This window comes from Marmota monax, unplaced genomic scaffold (assembly GCF_021218885.2).
Source record: "Marmota monax isolate L192 unplaced genomic scaffold, Marmota_monax_Labrador192_F-V1.1 WCK01_AAM20220418_F8-fsc00031, whole genome shotgun sequence".
In the NCBI taxonomy this organism is placed as follows: Eukaryota; Metazoa; Chordata; class Mammalia; order Rodentia; family Sciuridae; genus Marmota; species Marmota monax.
The window spans coordinates 6,032,576-6,057,947 of NW_026695197.1; the positions used below are offsets into that span (position 1 = coordinate 6,032,576).

Genomic DNA, 25,372 nt, shown 5'->3' on the forward strand with positions numbered 1-25,372 from the left:
TACTGATACTAAGGTAAATGATATATCTTTTATTTTCATGTTTTTAAAAAGGCACTTTCATCTTCTGAGTCAGGTGGAGATGACAGGTCAGCCCTTCGGTAGCCCTCAGGTGGCTCCTAGGCATAGGGTATATTCAAGTCCACCAGATAAGGGAGAAACACACCCCTGAAGGGCCAGGCCAGAGTAGAAGACCAGAATTAGATGCACTTGTCTCTTTATGCCTTCCAGAAAAAGTATATCTTTGCTTAAGAAAACACCCTCCTTTATTTTGCACATAAATATTTTTTCCTGAGGAAACAAGATATATATTACCAGCAGCAACAACAAAATTAAAATCTGGTTTTTGTGCCAGCCAGAGTCTGTCACTGAAATTGCATCCAAATAACTGCTGTATTTTTTGTGAGAACAAGTTTTATGGTTGGTTTTTATGCATATTAGAGAAGAGTAATGTTTAAAACATGTGGGATTCCATGTACTTAGTACAACTTTGATTCAGGAGACTTGTGGGAAGCTTGGTACTCTGCCTGCAAACATACTCTCCTCTCCTCCACGTTCCTTTTTTATTTTTTACGTTACTAGTAATTGATAAAATGTTCTTTAAATCTTTTTTCTTTTTAAATTTTGCTCTTTTTCTATAAGCAGTTCCCTGAGATTCTTTGTCCCTTTTCTTCGGATTGTTTTGATCTTTATACCATGGTAAAATCAAACACAGTTAAAGCAAATCACATTGCGTGATTAATCTCTTAGACACGTAAGACGGGCTTCTCTGTCGAATGAATGAACACAAACTATGAACATGAAAGCAAAGGTCACATAGTATCAGGGAGATTTTAATACAATCTATGATATGTCTGCATGTGACTAATTAAAATTTCCTCTTTTAAAAATCTAATTGGACTAATCTTTGTCACATTGTTAGTTATCCTTCAAAATTGAACTTAATTCTCTTTTTGACCAACTTCAAGGTGGCGCTTAAATGTAAGACAAAATAAAGATTTTTTTCCTAGTGAGTAAAAAATATGTCAATATTTCTTCCTTACTTGGAGTTAATGTCAACAAGTTTGAAGATTTAATGAGCTCAACACTGCAGAAGCATTTGCCTGTAGGATTTTAGCTGCATATTGTCCTACCTATATTCAGACAAGAGATTTTCTTCTAAGAAAACTTCGACTGCACTTATTTCCAGTAATTATGCAACAAAATGAGACTCTTGTTGGTTTTGTGCATATTTCCCTCAAAGATGCAATATGAGATAATTACTTTCTTTAGATGTTTTCTGAGAAAAATGACTCTTCTTTTTCTGATATTTTGGGAAACTTGGGTTTCTTACAGAAGTTTATATTATAAAAGTAAAATGATGACCTACTGCCTTACCTTAGAATGTAGCAGAAATACATTCTGACTGAATGTGTGCATGAAGTAAATGAATAAAATAAAACTCTCAGTGACTGTGGATGTCCCATATGGTCATATGTTCATAAACTTTAATTAGCAAATTGAATAAAAACAACCTCCTAGCCATAAAAAGAAGTCTTTATGCTGAATATGTATGGATCACTAGCAAACACCAGAAGTTAAAAAAGAAAAGTATAATCCCTCAACTTCATTAAAAATTATGTGTTGTATATGTACATGTATTGTACCTGTGGGCATATATATACACACATAAGCACACACATATATACATATTTATATGTGTGTATATATAACTGGCAGTAAATGTTTAAAATCTTCATAGGAATTTCCTCCAGGGAAGAATGTAAGCAATATAATTTTCTTCATAGTTTGTCATATTTTCCACCTCTCTTTTAAAGAAAGTTACTGCAATTTAAAAAACCAAAAGCTCTATTAGTTTCCTGCTATCTCATTCTATTTTTAAATTAAATTTGTTTTTTCATAAATATTAGCATATGAGCTCATCATTCTTATTTTTCTTGTTTAATAAAAGAAAAAAATATGTGTAAGTCCTTGAGTTTTTAGCAGCTGAGCTCCTCGGCTGAGGTTGCCCAAGTGCAATATGTCATTAAACATACCGTATCAGGGGCATGTCCTTTTAAAATTAATATCATCTGGTCAGCCACTGCCCTAACCTCAGTGAGATGCAACAGGAAGAATCAGAAAGGCAGAACCTTAGGCAGAAAATGCTGTGCAAGAAATACTACGGCTAAGAAATCCTGGATAAATCATCTTCTTTCTTCTCATCACCTGTAAAACAGTTGACAGAACACCCAACTGAACTGAGGCTGACAGGCAAGTCGTCAGATGGTTGAAGAGTTCCTGAATGTGAGCAGCTCTCTGGCTCTATGGTGTAAAAATTCTGCACTCACTACTGAATGTATACATCCATTCCTTTTGACAGCTATTTTGTCCAAATGTTATGCCTTCCATTTTATCTTACTTTAACCTGAGTGATGAAGTATGATTTTTTTTTATCCCTGATGATAAAATATCAAGAGTGAAACTGAATTCTCTGCTACTTTCTTATATTTGCTCAAATATTCTCTTGATATCTTTTGTTACTGATGTTGTTCTTTTTCGATATACATGACAGTAGAGTGTATTTTGACATCAACAACTTTGTTATCTGAGGTTGAAGGATGCATTGCTTCTCTTTTAGCAGGCACAACTGTTGGTAACATGAGAAACTTCATGGTCATTGGTGGCTAGAGTTATGGGAAATCTAGAGTTGCTATGAGGACTAATATAATGCATAAATGGAGTATAATTTATTCTAACCAGGATCCCATTTTTGTGGTTGTACATGATGTGGAGTTTCAGTGGTTGGTGTATTCATATATGAACATAGGAAAGTTATGTCCAGTTTATTCTATTGTCTTTCCTAATCCCATCTTTCCTCCCTTCCTCTTTGTCTAATCCAATGATCTTATATTCTTCCCATTCCCCCCTCCCACCTTATTGTGTGTTAGCATCCACATATCAGAAAGAATATTAGGCCTTTGGTTTTGGGGGATTGGCTTATTTCACTTAGTATGATAGTCTTCAGATCTGTCCATTTGCCAGGTTAACTTCAGTGGTGAATTAGGCTTACTTTGTGCAATATCAGAGATCTGTATGGGGCCTGTGGTAAAATTACAGAAGGGTTTGAGGTCTGAGAGGGATTTAAACCATCTGGACCAAAGTTTCTCAACTTAGTATTGGTACACTTGGACTGGTTCAGTATTTGGTAGGGGCCATCTTGGACACTGCAGGATGTTCTGCAGCACCCTGGCCTCTACCTGCCAGATGCCAGTTGTACCTATTTTTCCCTTGCAAGTGAAAATACTCAAGACATTGTCAAACGTCCCTAAGGGTGAGAGGAGAACCACTACTGACTGAAACACCAATGATCTAGACCTAATACCCTCATTTTACTAATGAGAAAACTGAAACTAAGTTAAGAGTAAATGACTTGCCCAGCTAGTTAGTGGTAAGAAAACCCAGTCTTCTAATCCTACTTCAGTCTTCTTTCCATAACAGCAGAAGAGAGACCTTTCAGATCCAAAGTTTTTCCTTCTCTCCCAGCCTTCTCATTGTTATAAAGGATCCTTCTGCTGCTATATTTGCAAGAGAGGGTTAACAGGAATCCCAGGCTTAGGTGGGGTGAAATTTTAGCATGCCATCTTGAATTCCATGGCATAGAGCTGCTGGAAAAAAGCAGGATTTATTTGTTTGGAAATTATTTGGACAAGTCGTTACCATGTCTCCAATGACTACAATCATTCTTAACCAAACTCTTTTAATAGGTGCTGCAACTTATGTCGACAAACAGTGTCAAAATCCATAAATTACCAAATTTTATATGTTTATGAATGCAGTATGGCTCTCCATGTTTGCATTTCTCTGGTGCACCCTTTGCAAATTTATGGACATCATCATCTAACCCAAGGATCTGAAATTGTTGTCCATTCACTGAAATCTAATAAGCCAGACCATGGCACCCCAATTTCCCAAGTATAACTAACAAAAAAGGAAAGCCTACAGTGTAAGTCCTAGAGACCACCAACTTCCCCCTTCCCTTTAGTGTTTCTGCTGCAAATTCCTACCTAATAATGAAAACAGATAAAATGACTGCTTGGGTTCCTCATTTTTTCCAGTGTGAATAAAATTCCTATGAATTCTTGGGATGAAATTATTTTAATGAGGTGCAAGGTCACAGGGGTAACAGAGAAGAGATTGGACTTAATACATTTATAAGAAAAGGAGGCAACTTTTAAAATAAGAAAGATAATTTAATAAGATTTCTTCTTTACTGCATCCATGTTATTTAATCTTATATTTCACTCTACTTTGTTTTTTTCTAGGAGATGAATAGATAAAAATCATAAATTATAAGCCTAAATCTGATCTGCAAATCTTTGTGATTAAGAATATCCAAGTTTCTTCTTAGATTTAAATTTGGTGACAACCAAAAAGACTTCATTCACTCATTGGTTTGTGTGTTCTTGCTATAAATATTCCTGCAGGCCTACTGTGTGCTAGCCGTCACCCTGAACATCGGGAGTGCAATAAAGAACAAAAACTTTGCCTCTGTAGAGTTTATACGTTAGTGTGAAATGACAACGGATAAATAATACATTAGAAAGTTAGAAGTGCTATGAGGAAAATATTTCAAGGTAAACACTAGAGAGTGAGGATGGAGAGCTGTTTTAAGTGGGAAGATCAGCACTGGCACAAACTTCAATGGTAATGTGAATACTAACTGTGCTTGAGTCTCATGTTTGGCTTGGTCCCATGGAATTACAGCTGGAGTGACCACATACCCCATCCTTGTGTAATGGCTGTATGGCCCTTACCAAATCCCACATCACGGTGACTATCAATAGACTATCATATTTATCCCTATATTAATACCATTGGTGTGAAGGCGTTTCTATTTGTGTATGCTCCAATTTAAGGAAGTTTTCTTATTTAGCAAAAATCTACCTCCTGCAATTTCCATTCAACCTAGATGCCCAAAATATGGTGCCCCAAATAGAATAAAACACTTCTCTCTCTTATCTGTGGTGTGATATCAACTCTTAACTCGAATGGGAACCCTGCCTGAAATCTTTGTCAGGGAACTAGGTAAAGGAGACCTTATTTTTATCTTATCTCAGTGTACTAAATCTTTAACTTCTAGTTGAATTAGATATTCTAGGTTAGCCAACCTAGAATTTAAGTTTACTGACCTAGTATTTAACTAAAATTTTAAAGAAAAAAAAAAGTATCATTTTCTATCCCCAGAGAGTGTTCATGTGAGAATTTTGCTTCTCAAGTGTTCAATAGGCTACAGCAAGAGAAGGAGCAGGATTGAAGGCTTTGATTCACTGTCAGAACCAGAGGAAGCCGCCCTCTGGTTCAGACGTGGAAAGAATTATCTATATTCAGTTCTGTGTATCCTGGGGTCCCACAGGGAACAAAGCTAGGAGTACTAGAGATGGAGCTGCCTCCAGATTAGACGCATGCTTTTAATCACTGCCTGAGCTACAGGCTGAAACAGGGTCACTTCTTGGTGAAGGAGTAGTGGCCAGAAACTCAAGCTGGCTCACAATCAGCATATCATCCAAGGTTCAATTGTTATTAAAGTCATAGATCCCAGTCCACTCGGGCTACCCAGCTCTCTGTCTGAGTGCTTCCTGGTTTCCCTCCTAGTCCACTGCAGTCCAGGGTGACCCAGGGAGCTAGGCAAAAACCAAACATGCAAAATACCCACCCCAAGATTGACAGGTGGAGGAGCAAAGACCAGCAACAAGATCCTGACAGGTCACTAGGCCAAAAACAAGGGATTTCTTGAATGATTCTGGGTTGCCAAATAGAGCTAGATATGTTTATCTCTGTGTGCTCACTTTATTAACACACACACACACACACACACACACACACACACGGCTTTACATGAAAGAATATAAGATTGTGTAAATTTATGTTCATTTCCTGACACTGTGGTTTGGAGACCTGCATTCATGGGGGGAGGGGCAACATTTTAACATATAACATATTTTCAAATGCATAGGTCTAATCTACTTCAAACCCAATTTTTAAAATAATGACAGCATGTACTTCAAGAAAACAAACAAAAAAATCAGAAAGTTTTGTAATAATACATTTAATTCAAAAGTGTCAAATTCATGCATGTATCTAGCACTGTTGGGTCTTGATATGACACAACAGGTGTTAATTGTGCAATGAAATTTTCTTTATCTCCTATTAATAACTCATGAAATAACAAACTTATCTGAAAATTTGGATTCGAAGAAGGGGGAGTTATTGTTATAGGATTTTGTTTTCTATGCACCTAAAACCATAAGATGCCTAAAGCTAGTCATGAAAGTTAAAATGATGATTATGATCATTTTAGATGACCTGGGTTAGAGAACACAGCTGGAGAGGAAAGCAGTTTGGTTGGAGCTGGGGACAGAGGGCACCCTCTACCTATCAGTCCCTCCCTTTTCTGTCCCCACAGCTGTCAGATACCTTGTCCCCTTTACCTTAATGTGTCCCTCCTCCCTCTCTTCTCCTTTGTCTTAACATGTGATTTCCAGAACCATGCAGAGCTTCTCTCCTCCAGTTCTCATCTATGAATTTTCTCAGAAGGCAAAAACTTATAAAGCCATTCAGCTTTAAGAAACATAAACAGCCCATTTTGTGAGCTATTTACTGTTTATATGTTATTACAACACAACATAATAAATCATATGGATAATTAAATAATGTTAGTTTGCCTTTGCTGTATGTAACTAATTCCTATGAGATATCTACTTACAACTGCTCAAGATTAGGCCATTAGAGAACATTTGTGTCTGAGGACTCCAGCTTCAACAGGAAGTTCCTTGGCTTTAGTAGAAATTATGGTGATTCAATATTCTAGAAAATTACCTACTTGGAAAGCATAGCAGATTCCATATTCTCCCATTTCTAGGTTTTGTTTTGCTTTGTTTTTGTTTTTTTCATACCAGGGATTGAACTCAGGGGCACTCAACCACTGAGCCACATCCCCAGCCCTATTTTTGTATTTTATTTAGAGACAGGGTCTCACTGAGTTGCTTAGCGCCTCGCTTTTGCTGAGTCTGGCTTTGAACTCGAGATCATCCTGCCTCAGTCTCCTGAGCCGCTGGGATTACAGGTGTGCGCCACCACACCTGGTTTCATTTCTAAGTTTTTAATCATCTAAAAACAAAGAGTTATGCTAGGACCCCCAGGTTCCAGACTCTCTCCTGTTATTAACCTGCTGTTTCACCTTGGACAGTCACTTGATCCCTCTAGGCCTGTCCATCCTCATCTGTGGAAGGACTTCGAGCATCCATGCCATTATTCTTATAGGAAAAGAAATAACTTATTTCTTATAGTAAATGAAAACCAATGTTCTGAGTTGAATATTACAAGTTATTAATAGTGCATGAGGGTTTTGTAAAATAACATATGTTCTAGAACTGCCATTCTTGACTGTTTTCTGTAGTAAACATGTGAGTTTCTTAGCTAAATAAAACCGATGTTTTGTCATTGCAGATATATAGGATTTACAAATCCCTGGATGAAGCACTTGGGGAGTCTTTAAATGCCATAATCAACAGCCATTTCAAAGAAAATAATATAGATGGTTTTGGAAAATTCATGCTGTTTCTTCACGGAATTTTAGGTGAGTGTGTTTAAGCCCACGGATGTAAGATGGACATCAATGATGTCCTTGTAAAGTGCTTCTCTCCCTTTAATAAAAGGGGTTAAATATTACCAACACCCTCCAGCTTTCTACTTTTAATGGGGTGTCAGACAGTGAAAGACTTATTTTCTGTTCCTTTTGTTTTTATTATTATCAGAAACCATCTGAATTATGAGGTGTTCAACACAGAGATGGCCCCAACAATATCTTTCTTGTTTCTGTTAAGCAAATGCCATAACGTTTTATTTCTCCTCTAAAAATTAGCAATTTTTTTAAAGATAGAAAACATATTTCATATTAGAGTAATTATTCAGAATGAGATAAGAACCATGTTTTAATAAGGTATAAACTGAAGGAAAATTTGCTTGTGTCTCTGGCAGTTTAATCATTGACACATCTACGTGTGAGATAAAGATAACATTTCAAAAGCTGCCTGCCGGAGGGTTGTATGTTGCCTACATTAAAATCAGGACATGGTTAAGTTCAAGTGCAGTAATTTTTTTTAACTTCTATGAACAATTAAGTACACACACATACAACACTTTAAATTTTGTTTGCCTGGCTATAAAACGGATGAATAAATATGTTTTATATCATCAGACATAATACCCTTCCATGGTACAACAGAACTTGCAAATTTGTGCTTTAATATTAGCCTTAAATATCATCATTTTTTTTAGCAGGACAGAGAGGATTGGAGGAATTGAGTAGTGGTCATATTGGGGAAATTGTGTGACTTTTCACTTCCTTCTAAGATCAGTTTTCAAAATGTGGTTTTATTTTCTTCTGTGAAGAATGGTGATGTCCAGATCATCAGAATACACCCATGTCACTTTCTGAATAAAGCAACGTAGCTGGCATTGCTCACTGCCTGCCTTAAAGGCAGGCACACTTTTTTTAATATACTTTTGGTTAACTTCACAGTAAGGTCTGTAACTCTCTCATGATCTTAAGGGTGCATGCATGAATTTGGTTTGTTGAGACTGGATATAGAACTACAATGGTGATTTCATTTGTTTTCAAGATGTTTGCTAGATGTCTACCTCCCAGGAGGTAAACAGTGCACTTTGAAAATATCATTAAGTCCATCTCCCTACTGGAGCAGTTACTCCAAGAGGAATGAAAATGAAAAACTGATTTTCTGAGTTCTCTGTTCTCCAGTGTGCCAGTTTGTGCCTGTTTTTACCTTGAGGTCCATGCTTTACCCTGAACCTGCTCAGTTCCATGGGGATAGACCCCTGTGGGCTGCTTTCCAACCCCAGCCTTTGCCTCCAGCTTCCCCCCAGTAACCTTTAACCCTGAACCCTAGCAACACTGGCTCTTCCCCTGGTCCCTTGAGAACTGTAGGTGGTAGTATCTTGGACTTTTTGCTAATTATGCTCTTTAGGTTGATTTACTATCCCTAGTTTAGCCTCTCGTCAAATGTAATCATTTCTCTTGGGTTAAATTCCACCCGTTTTAAAATACTTAGAGTGTTTTCTCTTGTTGGTTGCATCCTAACTCATCCATTAATGCCTCATTCCAAAATGACTGGAAGAAAAGTGTGCAGGGATTACTTGCTTCTCCCCAGTAAAACAAATGATCCACAGGAAATAAATTTAAAGTTGGGTAGTTTCATTTGGTCTTTGTTTTGTTTTGGATTTTGTTTCTTTTTTTCACTTATAAAAAACTTTAAATTAAGACATTGAGGGCTGGGGCTGGGGCTCAGTGGTAGAGCACTCGCCTAGCATGCGTGAGGCACTGGGTTCGATCCCCAGCACCACATAAAAATAAAACAAAATAAAAGTATTGTGTTAATCTACAACTACAAAAATTTTTTTTAAAAAAGACATTGAGATATAACACACACATGATACCAGGAAACATGTATTTCTATGAATTTTCACAATGTGATTATAGTCAATCAAATAAAAAAGCAGAACTTCACCAATACTTCCAGATGTTCTAGTCATGCCTTTTTGTAGCTGATTCCCCCAGAGGAAATCACTATCCTAGTTCATATCACCATTGATTAGTTTTGCCTATTACAGAACTTTATCTGATGGAATCATACAGTGGTTTAAACAGCAATGGAACATTCTTTTTTTTTTTCAATTGATAAACTTTAATTTTGGGTACAATTTATTGTTCACAGTAAATTGAGGGAAAGTTACAAACATTTCCCATATACTCCCTGTCCCCAAATACACATAGCCTCCCCCACTATCCAGATCACACCAGAGTGGCACATTTATTATTACAATCTGTGAACTTACACTGACACACTGTTATCACCCAACTACATAGTCTACATTGGAGTTCATTCTTTGTGTACATTCTGTGGATCTTAACAAATGTACAACGACACATATCCACCATTAAAATATCATATGAAGTAGTTTCATTGCCTAAAAGTCCTCCTCTCCACTAAGCTCTGGAAACCAATGTCTTTTTGATGCCTCCATAGTTTTCTTTTTCCAAAATTCCATACAATTGAAATCATACAGTGTATGTCCTTTTCAGATTGGCTTCATTCACTCAGTAATATGGAATTAAATTCACTCCCCATATTTTCATGACTTGATCACTCAAGTGCTGAATAATACTCTGTTTTCTGGATGTGCCACATTTTGTTTATCTGTTGACCTACTGAAAGACATTTCATTGCTCCCATGTTTTGGTAATTATGAATAAAGCTGCTGTAAACATCTGTGTAGGTTTTTGTGTAGACATAACTTTGCAAGTCATTTAGGTAAATACCAAGAAGTATAATCACTGGATTGTATAATAAGAAGACATATAGTTTTGTAAGAAACTGATGAACTCTCTTGCAAAGTGGTTGTACCATTTTTTTTTATCTCCACCAATAATAAATGATCCTCTTGCTCCACATCCTTGCCAGCATTTGGTGTTGTCTGTGTTTTGGAGTTTGGTCATTCTAATAGGTGTATAGTTGTTTTAATTATCAATTCCCTAATGACATCTAATGTTGAGCATATTTTCTTTTTCTTTTTGGCCATCTGTATATCTTCTTTGATGAGGTGCCCATTCAGGTCTTTGGCCTACCTTTTAATTGGGTTCTTCATTCTCTTATTGTTGAATCTTGGGAGTTCTTTGTATATTTTGGATAGCAGTGTTTATAAATACTTATTTCTCATTCTCTTAAAGACTGAATTTTTTTTATCCTTAAAAGTTTTTAACTTATTATATTTAAAACTGTATTCTAAGCTGTTCAATTTTGTAACATTAATTTGTTTCTGTTAACAAAATCATTGTCACCCTTCTCATTTGGCTTTTCAAATTAATAGAAATATTTTTAAAGTTTTAGGTATGTCCTAAAATCGATTTTCAATTTTTAATGTTCACATTTCATAAACTAGTTTGTATAATACAAGAACTTCTCATGGGACACCAGTCTCATTCTGGCATTCACATTTTTTTGTTGGAACTTTTTTATTTTTATACTTAAATATATTTATTTTTATTTATTATTTCTTCTTTTTAAATTTTTATTTATTCTTTTTAGATATACATGACAATAGAGTACATTTTGTCGTATCATACATACATGGGGTATAACTTCCCATTCTGTGGTTTACATTATGTGGAGTTATACTGAGGTATACTCACATATGAGCATAGAGAAGTTATGTCCGAATCTTTCTACTGTCTTAACTAGTCCCCTTCTCCCTCCCTTCCCTTCATTCCCCTTTGTCTAATCTAAGGAACATCTATTCTTTTCTCCTCCCCTCTTATTGTGACATAGTATCTGCATATCAGAGAGAACATCTGGCCTTTGGTTTGGGGGGATTGGCTTATTTCACTTAACATGATATTCTCCAATTCCATACATTTGACATTTACCTTTAAGCCTAGAGCTTCTTATTTTATTATGGACCTTTCACCATTAGCTGAGGGATCTGATCTCTCTGTCTTCTAAGAATGGGTGTTTACTATTTGAAGATGCCTTATGGTCTGAACGTCTCACACCTTTCCTATAATAAATACTGAATAGATGTATAAAGTGGTCAGGATGCCAGTGTCTATCTTTTTTAACAGGTAAACAGTTTGTCCTGTTTCAAAGGTCCCATTCATTCTAAGGGGCTTCCTTGGTATTAAAGTAATTTTTCATGTAATCATTTTGGTACTTTCCTTAGTTATTTTAAATGTAAGTGCCTTGCTGTTTTCATTTCTTCTCATTTGTATGCAGACATTTTCCTTTTCAATTTTTTTCCTTAGAGGCTATCACAACTGCTCATCTGTCCATTTTAATGTACTGTGGTTATACTCAAAAGGACATGGTGTCCCTTCTCCAACAATTTTCAACTATTCAACCAAAATTAATGTTGAACCTGCAATACCTAATTTAGAATCCTTTCAGACAATGAGCAAATGTCATCATGAACAGAACAGAATTACTTGGACCCCGTCATAAACCTACAGCTAAGAGATACAGGGATGAACAGCTTTATGCTGTGGTTTAAAAGGCAGCGAATAACTGATGTTTTCCAAGCAAGTCTTCTCCTTAGTCTGGCATAGCACTGAAAAGTCTAATCATTAACATTTCTCTCCAGCTTATGGAAATAAGACTTTCTAAAGTTATGATTTTTGGGGGGGAAAATACCATTGGGAAAGAAAAATTCACCCACCAATAATAGATGCTACATTAACACATAAGTCAAATGAATTAGCAAAGAGACCTCTAAGGCAATGGTGGAAATACTCATCTTTGGAAGGTTTGGTGCACATAAGTAGAGGAAGCTACTAAAATAAGCTCACTGTTGCCTGGAATCACAGGAAATACCTGCCATCAAAGATAGTTCAGGCTGCAGAAATATAACATTTCACTTAACATGATATTCTCCAATTTTGGGGAAGAAGAGAAGGGAGAAGAGAGGAGTTGGCTGTTATAATAATAATAATAAACAATGTTGTGGTGCGAGATTTTTAAATCACTGTTGCCCAAACAGTTCAGAAAAGTATTTTAACTAGGATATAAGTCTGTACTACTATTGCTGAACCCTCTAGTGTGATGTGAGAAACCACAAATGATTGTAAAGACAAAAGTCATTTTGTGTCTATCTTTGTATCCCTGGAAATCAGCATAGAGCTTGGACACTGTAGGGACTTTCTAAAGAGATGGCTGGTGAATGAGGGCAAAGGCTCAAAGCAAGATGGGCTGATGTCTACGGAGTTCTCATTTACGCCAGACATCCTTCTGTATACACACGTACTTCATTTTGTATTAACACACCTGACAACGTGCACGTTTTAACTCCATATTTAAGGAGGAAATTGGAGCCTCATCAAGGTTGGCTAACTAACCTATCTAAGGTTCAGTTAGTCGGGGTGAGTATTCCAATCCAGACACTCTGGCTTCAGAGCCTAAACTCTGAATGATTATGCTCCTCTGCCTCTCGTGTAATGTAAACACCAAATAACCTTAAGACACAGAAGCATTGTTTTTTAATGGTAAAGAAAAGTTCTATCACATTAATGGATCTTAGGCAAATCTTAAACAGCCTTGCTTTGAACACAAGTGACTCCTTCTCAGTGTTCTTAACCTTTTTTTCCTTTTAAAACATGATGGCCCAAATCAACTTCCTGATTTACATTCAGAATGCATCATTTTCATTCTTCGGTGTCTTGTTCTGAAATTCAAGTTTTAAAAGTTTGTGGCTAAAGCCGGGCCTGGCGGTGCACACCTATAATCTCCAAAGGCTCAGGAAGCTGGGGTAAGAGGATCATGAATTCAAAACCAGCCTTACCAACTTAGTGAGGCCCTAAGCAACTCAGTGAGATCCTGTCTCTAAAATAAAATACAAAGAATAGGGCTGGGGATATGGCTCTGTGGTTGAGTGCCCCTGGGTTCAATCCCCGGTTACCAAAAAAATAAAGAAAAAGAAAAATCTATGTCCAGTGTTCCTTAGTATGTCATAATACAGGGTCCCTGCCTCTGCTCCTCATCAGCTGATCTTTTCCAGAATGTTTTCACCTTTTCTAAGCCTTGTTCTTCGTGCCTTTACTTTGCACAAGCTGGTTCTCCTGCATAGACTCTCCTCCCCAAATCCCCCTCACTACCACGTGCTCTCCAGTGACTCACAATATGCTGGTCATCCTTCAAAGTCCATTACAACTATTGTTGTTGTCTTTTCACTGAAATCATTGACAAGCCCTACTGGATCAACAGTTATCACTCCTCTGTATGAATTCACATAGCCCTTTAGGCCCTTTTTAAAAAATAATAATAATAATTTATTTATTTATTTTAATTAGGTATATATGATGGCCGAATGCATTTGGATCCATTGTACACAATTGCAATACAACTTTTCATTTCACTGGTTATACACAATGTAGAGTCGCACCATATGTGCAATCATACATGTACCTAGGGTAATGATGTTCATCTCATTCCACCATCTTTCCTGTCCCTGTGCACCCTCCCCCTTGCCCAATCAAAGTTCCTCCGTTTTTCCCAAAGCCCTCCCCCATTATGGATCAGCATCCACTTATCAGAGAGAACATTTGGCTTTTGGTTTTGGGGGTTTGGCTTACTTCACTTAGCATGATATTCTCGAACTCCATCCATTTACCTGCAAATGCCATGATTTTATTCTCTTTTAATGCTGAGTAATAGTCCATTGCGTATATATACCACATTTTCTTTATCCATTCATCTATTGAAGGGCATCTAGATTGCTTCCACAGTTTAGCTATTGTGAATTGAGCTGCTATAAACATTGATGTGACTGTGTTACTATAGTATGCTAATTTTATGTCCTTTGAGTATAGACCTTTTTAGGAGGCGAGCTCCTAGTGTAGACAACAAAAATAAAAGCAATCTTCATTCAGCATTCACAGCATCAGACTGTAATTCCTCATGCTATCTGTCTGTCTTCCTTCTGAATTTTTCATCAAGGACAAATGCCTGGTCTTTTTTCACTTTTGGAAGTCCTGTACCAAGGACAGCGAAGTCTTCTTTCTGGTATGAAGGAAGTATGGAGGATCCTGTTTGGAGAGAGGCTTGAGTGCTGTCAGGGTGGTTAAGATTCTAACACTGTATTCAGCCATTACAAGAAAAGGAGAGCTCCATTCAGGGAAGGGAAACTTCCCTGACAGAGGGCCCTAGCTCTCTGTGTCAAGCACCAAAGCAGATTCTCCATACACATTATCTTTTTTAAAATTCATAATAATCCCTCAAATAAGCCTGATGCTACCTTTGTTATTCAAATGCAATAACTAGGGTTCCAAGAGTTTAAATAACTTACCACTGACATATTTTTGGTTAAGTAGCAGAACAAGAATGACATGTCTTCTTTAGCAAAATTCCATTCTTAAAGAACTTTCTGATTTAATCCTATAAGAAGAATACATGTGTTAGATAATGTTAGAATTTTTCATTTAAAATATTTTCTGAAGAGTAAGTTATTTGAAAATACATAGATCTTTTCTGATTGTCAAATAAGTTTATGTTTAGGTTAATACTAAAATTAGTATTACTTCTGTTCAAAAAGAATTTCAAAGATCTAGCACCTCATAGTTCTGAGACCTATTTAGGTAAAATCCTCCTTTACTGATATGAGGGTAATTCTGGAAATGACAATGTCTGAAGTTGTAAACTAATAGAATTTGGGGGCTAAATGTTATCTAGAATCAACATAGGAGCTGAGGTTTTGTTAAGGCAGGAATTTCTCCCTTTCTTTTTTCTCCTGAAGAATATTTATGAAATGATTATTTATAACTTACAAAAGGGCTTAAGATGCAAAATAAAAATTTCCCTACCTATAGTGACCCTATTAGCACTTCTTAAGGGAGTATATAAATGCATTCTGAATTTTTAAATCACACCTTTTAAATACCAAGGGTAAGAATAACTTATATAATTGAAATTAAACTATCAAAAAACAATCTCTGACTTTGTTTTAATTGCAAAAATCTATATCTATAGACAAGAGCTCCTTCCTTTGGTGGAAAATCCTATGGATGCACAGGCAGCATTAATGCATTCTTAGAACAATTATTTATTCTTTCTTCCTTTCAGTTTTTAAACATTCTTTACATATCCTTCTTGTTCCCTGATTCTGAACTAGGTACAACTATTCCAAGTAATATCTGGGTTAGATTTACCATCTGTTAGAATCCTAGAATTTAAAGCATCAGGAAGGATGTTTCAGGTCATCTACCTGAGACCCATCAATTTTTCATTTGAGGAAATTGAAGCCCAGAGAAGTTAAGGACTACTCCAGGAATTAGCTGCAAAGCCACAGCTAGGACCTGTGTGAGTTTTCCCTATCCAGCTCCTCTCACACAACAGGGTGGTCTGCATCCCTGTCCTCTTGGTCCTCTTTTGTTCCAAGAGAAGTTTCCAGGCCTAAAGAGACAATAAAAGAAAATAAGGTTGATTCTGGTTTTAAAGAATGTGCAGAAGATTTACTATTCGTTAGATGTTTATTGAGATTGTTAAATATTTGCTAAATGCTGGAAATATGGCTGAAACAAACAAACAGGAAGGTCTTCCAGGCCCACATCCTGCTTACTGTTGGGTGTGTGTGTGTGTGTGTAAACCCCCAGCATAAAGATGTTAAACTGCTCTCCCATGTAGACAGTAAAATAGTCGAAGCTGGGCATGAATGTGCATACCCAGAATCTAAGTGACTTGGGAAACTGAGGCAGAAAGATCTCAAGTTTATGGCCAAACTCAGTAACTTACCAAGACCCTGTCTCAAAATTTAGAAAAATAAAATAAAAATGATTGTGGATGTAGCTCAGTGGTAAAGCATCCCTGGGTTCAATCCCCAGTAAAAATAAATAAATAAACAAAATAGTCCAGGCAATGATAGACACAATGTAATGCTAAACATGGCAACTAAAATAATTGTAACATAATCACTTTTAAAAATATAAAACAGCGGGATCCATAAGCACCTTATATATTGCATTGAAAAGATTCATATCCATGACTTTGATCTACTACTGTTACATGAAAAACTTGTTTCATACCTAAACATTCCAGAAGTGAAAAGAGAATTTTTTAAAAATATGAGTGGCATATCTGCACTGTTGTGTCTTTGAGTAAGACAAATATATAGTGTCTTAGAAAACAGAAGTCTATTCACATTCCCAGATTATAGTCCTGACTTGTTGAGTTATCTTTTGTTTGTTAATTGCCCTTTACTACTCCAGAAGAGATTGCAAAATGCTATTTACCTTTACATAAGTACCATTTCAAAAACTGTGTTATCACGAGAATGAATAGAGGAATATTTTCCCATCAAAAACTAGAGATTGAAATGGGCTTACAAACGCCAATAACAATGTGGTTTAATGTTAGTGCATTGATATTAGTGACAGTTTACTGTCTGAGTTTGTATTTTATCCATCAACTGATTTTTATAACCTTCAAAATGTGAGTTTTAAGTCTGTACTGAGTTTATATAAGTAAAATTTAAAACTGTGAATCTGATGGTTTCAAACCAGCAAATCAGATTAATAATGTAGTTCTCAATTCTGGCAGTTCCTAATTATTCTATAACATAAATGTTACTGTGTGTGTCTATGTGCTTTCAGAGACTGATGAATACTTAGAGCATTTTCTAATAGTATGTGAATAAATAAGGTGGCTGTCTTTTTATGAACAACTTTGTAGTATTATGCCCTGTGGTCCTAGTATATAAACAACTCTAATATCCAACAGTGTCTCTTCTGAAGTTGGAGTTCTTCCTAGGGTAGTTGCATCCTCAAAGGGCACATTTGGAGGGGAAATGCTTTAATATATTCCACATAAGGTTCCATTCTTCCCATTCAGCCATAGCAAATGAGCCTCCCATAATGGCAGTTACATAGGCCCCCATTCTATATAGCAACAGACCCCTCAGTTAACAGAGTTCCTTTGCAACCAATGTCACCGGGAGTAAGACAGAGCTATGCCCTTGCCTGAGTCCCCAATGCATCCCCATAGCAATTTGAACCCTTCTTTGGCAAGAAAGGTCTGCACGCAAGAAAGGTCTGCACACATTTTAATGGTAAAATCACATTATTCTGCCCCAGATTCTCCCTTCCTACAGTACAAGGAGTGAAAGGGCCCAACAAGGACAGAGCTTGCTAGTCCCCCAAAAACTCAGTTCTTTTTTTATAAGTAATTTTTTTATAATTCTCTTTATATTTACATGACAGTAGAGTATATTTTGATATATTATATATACATAGAGGATAACTTACTCTACTTAGGTCCCATTCTTGTGAATAAATGTGATGTGGAGTTTCACCAGTCATCTATTCGTATATGAACATAGGAAAGCTATGTTCAATTTAATCCACTGTCTTTCCTATTACCATACCTACTCCCTTCCCTTTGTCTAAAACAATGAACTTCTATTCTAAATGCCCCACATACCTTATAGTGTGTTAGCATCTTCATATCAGAGAGAACATCCTGCCTTTGGGGATTGGCTTATTTCGTTTCATTAGCATTTCATTAGCATTACAGTCTCCAGATCCATCCATTTACCTGCAAAAGTCATAAAGTCATTCTTTTTTATGACTAAGTAATACTTCATTTTGTATATATACCACATTTTCTTTATCCATTCATCTGTTGAAGGGCACCTAGGTTGGTTCCATAGCTTAGCTATTGTGAATTGAGCTGCTATAAACATTGATGTGGCTGCATCACTATAGTATGCCAATTTTAAGTTCTTTGGGTATATGCCAAGGAGTGGGATAACTGGATCAAATGTTGGTTTCATTCTGAGTTTTCTAAGGAATCTCCATACTGTTTTCCAGAGTGGTTGCACCAATTTTCAGTCCCTCCAACAATATATGAGGGTACCTGTTTCCTCATATCCTCACCAACATTTATTGTTACTTGTATTCTTGATAATTGCCTGAAAAGAGATGAAATCTCGGTGTAGTTTTAATTTGCATTTCTCTAATAGTAAGAGATGTTGAATATTTCTTCATGTATTTGTTGACTGTTCATATTTCTTCTTCGGTTAAGTGTCTGTTCAGTTTCTTTGCCCATTTATTGATTGGGTTATTTGGGTTTTCTTTCGTTTTGTTGGTGTTAAGTTTTTTGAGTTCTTTATATATCCTGAAAATTAATGCTCTATCTGAGATGCAGGTGGCAAAGATTTTTCTCCCACTCTGTAGGCTCTCTCTTCACATTCTTGATTGTTTCCTTTGCTGTGAACAGGCTTTTTAGTTTGATACCATCCCATTTATTGTTTCTTGATTTTACTTCCTGCACTTTAGAAGTCTTATTGAGAAAGTCATTTCCTAAGCCTACATGGTGGAGGGTTAGGCCTACATTTTCTTTTAGAAGGTGCAGTGTCTCAGATCTACTGCCTAGGTCCTTGATCCACTTTGAATTAAATTTCATGCAGAATGAGAGCTAGGGATTCAATTTAATTCTGCTACATATGGATTTCCAGTTTTCCCAGTATCACTGGTTGAAGAGGCTACCTTTTCTCCAGTGTGTATTTATGGCACCTTTGTCTGCTATGAGATAACCATATTTATATAGGTTTGTCTCTGTGTCTTCTGTTCTTTTCCATTGGTCTTCATCTCTGTTTTGGTACCAATACCATGCTGTTTTGTTATTAGAGCTCTGTAGTATAATTTAAAGTCTGATATTGTGATAACTCTTGCTTCATTTTTCTTGCTGAAGATTGCTTTGGCTATTCTGGGCCTCTTAGTTTTCCAAATAAATTTCATCATTGCTTTTTCTATTTCTATGAAAAATATCACTGGTATTTTAATAGGAATTGTATTAAATCTGTATGGCATTTTTGGCAGTGTGGCTATTTTTACAATATTAATTCTGCCTATCCAAAAATATGGGAGATCTTTCAATCTTCTAAAGTCTTCTTCAGTTTCTTTCCTTAAAACTCAGTTCTTAACAGAAGTTGTTCTACCTGATGAAAAGAATTTCTTTGTGATTTTCCATGTCATCTAGCTCTGAAGTATTCTGTGTAAGTTTGTTACCTGTAAGCACAAGGGATTTTCAGTTAAATATTATTTGTCTTCCCTAATTTTAAAAAATAGCCTATTTCAGCTCATGGTTGCTTTCTCATTAGAATATTGGGATCCCACCAGGCACAGTGGCACATGCCTGTAATCTCAGTGGCTCTTAACACTGAGGCAGGAAGATTGTGAGTTCAAAGCCAGCCTCTGCCAAAGCGAGGCACCAAGCAACTCAGTGAGACCCTGTCTCTAAATAAAATACAAAATAGGGCTGGGGATGTGGCTCAGAGGTGGAGTGCCCCTGAGTTCAATCCCAGGTACCCTCCCCCCAAAAAATATTTAGATTCCTTTCATACTTATATCTAGAGTGTTGCTTAATGTATACTAATTTCAATAAGCTTCAGTTGCTTAGTAATGAGTGGATGCTTGTCAGAGTCTGGAGAACATCAGTGAATAACTGAAACAGCAACATCTCAACCTTCATTCTGCACTGGCCATCCTGCATATCTCTGATGTGCTGGTGAAACAGTAGCTTTCTCAGAAGGAGCTCATTAAATTATAAAAAATGAAAATTAGCATTTAATGTAATGTCGTTCTCTATGGTATGGGTCTGGAAAATGAGTATAGAATAACAGGTCTACATCCTACGGTCTCCAAAATGATTTTAACAGAATACAGAATGAAATACCCACCAGAACTGACACTCTTAGACAGCTTGTTTCAAGTGCTTGTTATTCTGTTTGCTCAGTTTTATTGGGAAAATATTTTAACATGTTCCCCTTTTGCTGATAGTATTCATTTTCATGCTGAGTATTTAAGGATTCTGAAATATTTCCCCTTGTTTTAAAGGGTGGTTACTTTAAAAAAAAAGTAGAAGCAAAAGAAAAACATGTATGCTTTTAAAAAAAATGTAGAAGCAAAAGAAAAAAAATGTATAGAATAAAAGAAATTTTAGCTGGGTAGTAAAAATTAACCCCTAAATTTAAAATGCCTGATATCTGAATACCTGAATACAAGACACCATCAATAGCTTGAAGTGCACCCAAAGCCCATTCTTTTCTACTTGGAATATTTAATCATATGATGGAGCTTTCAAAGTCCCAGGAAGAAGATACATCAGTATGAATTTTCATGGGAAACCATAAGATATCAAAGAAATATCAGTGTTGGAAATAATTCTGCCCTCATACCCCAATCTGATGTAGCACCATGGCTTTACCTTCCCAGCCCATCCAGTGGGAAATTTGAAGGAAGACAGTCATGCAAGATAGACCCTCCACTATGTGGAAAGAAGGGTGGTGTTTTATTTAAATAAGAAAAATGTTCTTAGTCATAACAAAAGCATTTATGTGAATTCTGCTCACTATATAGATGGGACAAAAACAATCATCCACAACTGGTTTTGAAAGTTGTTCAGAACCTTGCCCACTTCACTCCAAGCAGTGGTTCTCAACTGCGTGCAGTTTTTCCTCCTGTGAAATTTAGCAATATCTGTTGACATTTTTGATTGTCATGTCCGGGGATAGGGGGTGCTATAAGCATCCAGTGGGTACAGGCCGGGGTGCTGCTCAACATGCTATAATGCTTAAGATAGTCCTCCAAAGGCAAGGGTTGTCTGGCCCAAAGTGTTATTAGTGCTAAGATTTTGAAACGCCACTCAAAAATATTAAGAGCTATTGTTTAATGTACACCAGGTACTTATTAGGTACTTTCCACATATTACCTATTTAATTACCATCAGTCCATTAATTAGGTACTGCTGTATTAACTTTTAGATGATGAAACAGAGGCTCAGGAGGGTAAGTAACTTGTTCAAGGCCATGCAGTCACAGCATGAATTTGAAAGCAGAGGACACACTAAAGACCAGCTCCTATCAGGTCACTATGCCCCATTCTTCAAAAGTACCCATATCAACTACCTCTGTGCTTCCCAAAACTCTTTGTTTCAGAAGAGTCCCTATTGAAATGCATGCATGTCATCTGTACAGAATGGGAAGGTGGCTAACCATGGCCTCTTACTCCATTCCCAGAGTCTAGAGTAAATAAAATTGTTTCTGTGATTCTGGACTGGAAAAGAGCTAACACAGTTAGAAAGGAAGACCAAGGATTCCTGTGAAAGAAAATGTCATTCTGGGAATATCCTCTTTAGAACACAGCTTTGCTGGGGAAAATGGGATTTCAGTGAATGGTATTTTTTTCTTCACTCATGATTCCCTTGATCTTATCCTTGACCGTCAATCATTTGCTTTTCAGCCCTTTGGTGATAGCCTGCTGAACTCTGTTAGCTCTTCAGTCTCTTCCCTTGACTCTCCACCTGGGCCCCAGCTATGCATAACCATTTGCCATTCACCTGACATGTTGACATTTTCATTTCTCTCTGTGAGTCTTTTTGGAGTGATGAGAACTTTCCCAGAAACTCCCTGTGAGTTTTCTGGAGTTTCTCTAATAATAACCATAGGATTGGGGCTTGAATCGACAGAAATTCATTATTTTTTAACAGTTCCTTAGACAAGAAGTCTAAATCAAGGAGTCAGCTGGGCCGTTCTCCCTCTGAGATCTCTAACGAAGGGCTTTCCTTGCCGCCTCCTAACTTCTGTTGGCTTCAGCAATCCTGGGAATTCCTTGACGTGTAGCTATGTCACTCAAGTCTCTGCCTCAGACTTCTGTGGCTTCATCTCCTGTGTGCGTCTCTGTAATGTCCTCTCCTCTTCCATTAGGGATACCAGTAATTGGATTTAGGGCTCAACATAATCCAGTGTGATCTGATCTTGATCCTCAGCTGATTACCTCTGCAAAGACTCTACTCCTAAACAAGATGACATTTTGAGTTTCCAAGTATTTATGAGCTTTTGAAGGACACTGCTTGTATTAGAGTACTCCAGAGAAACAACCAATGTACTGTGCACATACACATACACACACACACAAAAAAAATAGTAATAAAAGAGATTTATTATTAGGAATGGGTTCACACAATTATGGAAATCAAAGAAGTCCCCAGATTTGTAGTCCAAATGCCTGAGAACCAGGAGAGCTGTTGGTGTAAGTTCCAGTCTAAGTCCAAAAGAAGGAGAAGACTCCTGTCCCAGCTGAAAGACCATCAGGCAGAGGGTACGAATTTCCTGGAGCTCAGCCTGTTAATCTCTTGTTCTCTTCCAGCCCTGGATGAGAGGAGGCCCACTCGCACTGGAGAAGGCAGTCTCTTTTACTCAGTCTACCAATTCAGGTGTTAATCTTACCCAGAAACCCCTCAAGCCACACCCAGAATAAAATATGACCAAATATCTGTGCATCCATGTTTCAGTCAAGTTGACACCTAAGTTAAATGGCACACAACTCAAACTACTACCTTTCTTCCAGAAGATTGTCCACAGTTCACTGATATCCTACTGGTGAGGGGACTGCAATAGTGATGATTGACTTAGACCCTTCCCTGAACCGTAGACAGCAAAAACTGAGTATTATGCCAGCAAAGAAAAATTAGAGATTGGATATTGGGTAGGTAACTAAAAAAAAAAAAAATCTGTTCTATTTCCAAGTACTTCTTTTTGAAAATTCAGAGCCATCCACACTAGTCTGTGCTTTGTGTTTGTAACAGACAAAAACAAAACAAACAAAATATTCAAGTTACTTTAAAAAAAAAAAAAAGGACAATTAGGTTTCAAGTAAGAGTAGATCCAGAGGTTTGAAGGCTTGGCTCGGGATTCTGTCTCTTTCTCCATTCTCACTTGTTTTCCTCTAGTATTGGATTAATATTTAAGGAGACTCCATCCGTGCAATGAGGAAGAAAGCCATCAGCCTCTGCAAGTGTAAATAATCTACCTGTGAGTCACAAAGAAAAGAGATGAAACCTCACTCCCACAGAATTCTGACTGGCCCTGTTTAGGTCACATAAATACATAAATATTCCTACTCCAACTCCTGTTTCTGTTCTTGATCACTTCATCATACCTAGCAGTCCCAATCAGTATCCTCCTCGTATGGCAGGGGTTCGGGAGGACCTTCATTTGACCTCTGCCATCTACTTCTTTGACCACTAGAGCTAGTTATCTGAAACTGGACCACAATCACCAAATAAGCTATCCCAGTCTCCAAACACTACATACCTCTCTGCCAGCCCTTTTGCTCTGATAGTCCACATTTGCCATTTTTTTTTTGTATTCCTTATAGGATATTATCATCCTCGTTCTTTTCTGCTAGAAGTCTGAGATCCCACCAAATCCCCTTGAAGAGGACATTCCTTCCTCATACCCCTTTCCCAGAATGAACTTAACCACCCACTGCCTGTCAAAACTTTCCTCAAATTTTGACAATAATAAAAAGGTTTTATAAATCAGAATATTTAAAATTAGTCATCAGCACAATTATTCCTTACACCATAACTCAGGTCCCTCCAAAATTGGCTGCATCTTCCTGGACCACTGGGTTTTACAGCTTGCTTCCCCCACAGATAACAGTTCCCTTTGACCTGGAACTGACTCCCAGGATCAGAACCTCAACACCCATGCCCCCTGGCTCTCTCGTCTGTAGTCCTATCCCTAATAACTCATAATAATATGAGTTATTAGGGATAGGACTAATAACTCATAATGAACACACTGTCATTGTCTTTTATATAAAATGGCTTCATTTCTTTTCTTTTACCTCTCTCTTCTAGACTAGCCTATATGTAATCAATAGGCCCATTAAAGCTGATTACAAAAAAAAAAAAAAAAAAAAGACTGATCCTTTCTCAAAAGTAATGCCATGGCATCTATACCCTTCCCTAGAATGTGTGGGGGGAATCAGTTTCAAAAATAACAATTTGTTTTATAATCAAGCTACATGTTTAGCTGGAAACAGATATGACTAGGGATTTTTTTTTAAAGTGAACTGTCATTGGTGGAATTATAAATGATTAGAAAATGTTTTTTCTTTCTTTTTTAATTGGTCTGTAATGTTTATGAAAGATATCATAAAGTCTAAAACAGATAGAACACACAATCTTTGTGTTCAGTGCTCTAGATGTTATTGCTCTATTGGCAATAGGGGTAGGCAAGCCAAACCTCAGCCAATGTCTAATGCATGACATAGCATTTCTCTGTGCTTGGTATGTGTGGATGAGAACTTAAAAACACATAATTGTATCCCCACTGGGAGGTAGAGCATTCTTAAAAGAACAATGTGTGGCTAATTCCCTACAAAACTCATTTTCATCTTCAGGTTGAACATTGATTCTTCCTGCCTCATATTCTTATGAACCAGAATTTTGATATTACATCAAGAGGTTCTTTCCAATGGCTAACCTGGCCAAAGCATGCTGTGGTGGCTTCAGTAAAAAATGAAGAACACCTGTTCACCATTGTTTGCATGCAGGCATCCTTTCAAAAGCTGAATCATCTCTCTCAGAGGCTTCTGTTCCACTTCCCTTCCTGTTCATTGTTCACCGTTACACCTTCTCCAGTTACTCCATTTCACCTGTCTCTGTGAGGCTCTAAACAGAATGCAGTGGCTGAAAGGAATGGAGAAAATGACATCGTGTGGAGCAAGGACAGTGTCTCCCAGACTGACTCCAGTGAGCCCCTCCGTGGAACCTCTGAAATATCAGGTGGACAGCCCTGCCAATGGAGTATTTGCCATTAATAACACACTTCGAACTCAGAAGGGTTCAAAGTGCCCCATATCTTTATTTTATGACCCAAGTTATATAAAATATTTTAACTACTGATTGGATGTTTTTAATTCATTTCAATAATAGAATTCATTTAAGTATACAGAATGAAATTTCAACTATTAGTCTATTTCTTATCGCAG

General features: G+C 37.0%; 1 protein-coding gene across 17 annotated transcripts in view; it reads left to right on the forward strand.

Moving 5' to 3' along the window:
- The window catches only part of Dtna (dystrobrevin alpha), a 359,640-nt gene that overhangs the window by 159,388 nt on the left and 174,880 nt on the right, over window positions 1-25,372 (forward strand). For 16 of the 17 annotated variants that reach the window (XM_058573947.1, XM_058573944.1, XM_058573946.1 and 13 more), the window contains one exon: window positions 7,486-7,615. The exons of the other annotated variant lie outside the window; for it this stretch is intronic. The gene's annotated coding sequence lies outside the window, so the exon portion shown is untranslated. The remainder of the gene's footprint in view (window positions 1-7,485; window positions 7,616-25,372) is intronic. 17 annotated transcript variants of the gene reach the window in all.